We start from the raw sequence: 3,889 nt of genomic DNA on the forward strand, positions 1-3,889 counted from the left end.
TAATGAGATCTAATTAATTCAAAACCATGCAAATTGCACAATTTACGTGTTTTCCGGCGCTCTGGAATGGGAATGACGATAAAATGCTAAAACCGTTGTTCGGAAGGATACTCATAAATATAGGTTGAATACTCTCTTTTCCTAATTGCGCGTATTTTTGTTCTAAATCTGTTGGATGTCGGGCAATGTCTTATTTGGTTGAAGCTCGTTTAAATGGCATTTCGATTTGGTTAGTTTAAAATTTTGCTCTGTTCTATACTATAGTCCCTACAGTCCTTAGCAAGTATCTCACGTTTCATTCCATTTGTGAAATCCTTCCTTGAATTCTCACCAAACAGAGAGCAGTCGGCTGTCCAAAAGCCTCGCCTCTTTGTTGTCAATTGAATTAAGTAGACATTTAACAAGCAACTCTTTATGCTTGAACAACAGTTTTACGGAAGGGTTTGCTAATGGATTGGATCTTCTTTCTTCTCTGCACAACACGACACAACAAAATGCATATTAGCAAATCCAGTGTTTTCGAAAACAATAGCCATTTATTGCGAAATGATTGAAATTCTTTTCCATGTTAATTATTGTTGGCAGAGTGTTTCAAGAGGCTTCAGAATAGTTGACAAACTAATAAATAAATGATACTAAAATTTGAGTCACATTGCTCACCACAAAATCGTGCCAACGTTTAAAAAGAACATATTGCATACCTTCAGGCGCTAGACTTCCAGTAACTGTTTAACACTTTGATCGCCAGCCTGACGTCACAGTTTTTGAGTGAGCACGTAGCGCATGGCAAGAGAGCGATGAGAGCGACAGTTTCTCGTGCGATTGTTATCACTCTTTTGTTTCATTGCGATAAGCGGCGTACCACATGTCGTTCTCGTTCTCTCTTTCCCACCTCATTCGTTCTCAAGAGAATCACTGAGCGTCAGATGCAAAGCTGAACGGTGAGCAAAACCGTCATGCGAATTTATATGACACGGCGCTTAAAGTGTTAATCACTTTCTGTTCATTTGTTCTCAATGGATGTGAACAATTGCTTACATTCTGACAGCAAACCAAACAATCCACACATGTGTCAAGTACTTCAATTTTCTCCTGCTCGATTTTAACATTCTTCCCACCCGCGTTAATGGACTTTTCATTGTGTGCCAATCGCTCGATCGCTACTAATAATGTGAACGATTTTTTTCCTGTACATCCCAGTGAGAGAGAGAGAGAAAACAAAACCATCACCTCCATCACATCTGGGGCTTAATTTGAACGCCTTCCCACAGGATAGACAGAAATCGTCAAGACATTAAGACCTTCTGCGACCTGAAAGCATTCCACCGGGAGCAGGAGAGCGCGCTCAAGCAAAACCACAAAGCAACAGCATACCCAAAAAAAAAAAGACGCACAACGAACGTGCCACATTCTCTGCACTCAAATTCATCTTTTCAAGCTTTTGCGAGCTCTTTTCTTTTTTTTCTATTTTTTTGCTCGACACAAGTGGTGCCAACCCGGGTCCCGGGATGTCTTTCATCTGTCAACTGCAGGATATGAACGTCATAGTCCGTGTTCCCCTCGGTCGGTGATGACATTGAGCCATTTGACTCCTCTTTCTTCTGCATCGCTCACACTTACCGCTTACCCACCCTTAACAAGCTACCGTTTGTTTTCCATGCCTCCGCACCCGTACTCCCGTTTCGTATTCTAGAACATCTCCCGTGGTAGAGCGGTAGCGGCAAAAAGAAAAACACCTTCCATCTCAAAAGTCCCGTGCCGTCCAAATTCCATCACAAACTCTAGATGATATAAAAGTGCGCACCCTGGGTAAAAAGTGAGCAAGCGAAAATGACCAGGTAGAGCCAGAAGAGCACGGAGGCTAGCAGCACGGCGGAGGCTTGAGAATGGGCAAGGAACAACATAGAAACGAAACATGAAACGCAACGAGCAAAACAAAGCGTTAGAGCAAATATCGCCTTGGTCTTGGCCGGTACGCCTCGGTGTGCGCCTCTTAAACCCCGGGGTGTGACATCCCGGACAGCGGGGGGGAGCAGGAGGCGCAAACGCTCGCTTGGAAGGCGGTCTATGACGAGTTCATGTTCCACTTGGAATTTGTCCTCATCCCGGTGATGAGGACGTCATCTGGCAACCTCTCAACTTTCGCTCTTTGCGGTCTGAACCGTGAAAACCTTTTCTTCTCCCTCCCCGGTACCATCCCGTGCTGGGAGAGGACAAAAAAACCCCCCCAGTGCCAGGAAAAAGGGAATTAATAGTGTCGGAAAAGGTTTTCTTTTTTGCTGGCCGGTGCTGGCACCCCTGCAGCAGCATCATTGCAACGAGCATGAGCCCCTTTGGACGGGGAATGTCATACGGGGGGGGGGGGGGGGCGCTCTGATGCAAACTGGATCTTGCAGCTCGGGAAAACAAAACAAAAACGCCCGTTTTTAAAACACGCTCATCGTTAGATGAGCAATGAAATGGATACAACCCCGTTGCGGATGGGAACGTGCGCATATGTGAGCAATGAGAATGCCGAACGTCGCCCTGCCCTGGGCAGCACAGTTTAAATGACACATTTGCTAGCCGCGGGACAAACGGGTTGGTTCGCTGTTTTCGGGGTTTAAATTGGTTCAATATTCAACCGTTGTGGCAGAGTAAAATGTGGATTTTTTCCACACTCTCTTTCGCTCTTTCTCTCGCATCGGTCCTCTAACTAGAAGACTGGAACTGAAATTTCAACCCGAAACCCCGATTGCAGTCACGATCGTACCCCCGGGGACTGCTGGAACACGTTTCATTAGTGCATGCTCAAATTATAGTGTCATTAGATTGCTAATTGATTAAAAACGGTTCCGGATCGAATCGCTTCAAATCCCGGTCCCGTCGCACTTTGAGCATCCTGCCTTTTTTGTCTTTGCTGCATTCCCTACAGATACGCCGTAGCGCTGCGCTATACGTACCTTATTGCATTATGCAAAAGCTTATTGCCAATTAAGCTCACATCACCGCCACACAACGCGCAGTGCTTGGTTTAATTCCATAAATCCCCGCTCTCACAATTTACTCCCAAGATGAGCGATTGATCTTTAGTTGCTTTAATATTATCAATAGAGCGCAAGACAAACACCATACGAACTCGCACAACCGCGCATATGACCGTGAAATTCCAAGCCCGGCCTCGGCCAGCCAGGTCTCAAAGCACTAACAAGTGGATTCTAATTAAGTTCTTGAAATTATCCTCCTGCAACTACGGTTGCTCGGTGAACCGGCAACCTGAATGCCGATTCAATTTATCGATTGCTTTAATTATCACAACGAGCCCCATCGGAACCCGAACCCCGGAGCCCTTGGCCGGACCGGATAATCAGCAAATTTTGGTATGGTTGCGCCGGTTCGGTGGAAGAGCTGATTGAGTCAATTTGGTTGCCCAGAGTGGGTGTGTGTGTGTGTAGTGGCTAGTGGCGATGAACTTGTTTGTTGAGAGTGGTCTAGCATTGAATTGAATGTGTGGCATGTGGGATCTTTTTTCATCAATACTTTAAGCAGTCCAGTACAACAATCTGGAAATGGTTGCATTATTGAACAAATGAAGGGTAAAAATGCAATAATTGTTCTTGGTAGTTAGCCACTCAATAGTAATTTAACAAATCTAAAAGAAAAAACTCTTGAGGCCATTTAAAAGATCATAAATTAATCTAATCCTTCATCAAATTTAAATTTACGTCAACTGAAGCTGTCCAAGGGCGTGCACCGAATATGATATATTGCATACAATCAGGCGTTTGGTTTGTGTCCGGGGAAGTTTAATAGATGGCGCTGTCAACCAGTGCTACTCAACCAGTACAGTCTTCAAACATCTAAATTTCATCATGTCCCCCCAAAAGCTTACAGCAATCGAACACATCGC

The sequence above is a fragment of the Anopheles gambiae genome, chromosome 3, assembly GCF_943734735.2.
Source record: "Anopheles gambiae chromosome 3, idAnoGambNW_F1_1, whole genome shotgun sequence".
NCBI lineage: Eukaryota > Metazoa > Arthropoda > Insecta > Diptera > Culicidae > Anopheles > Anopheles gambiae.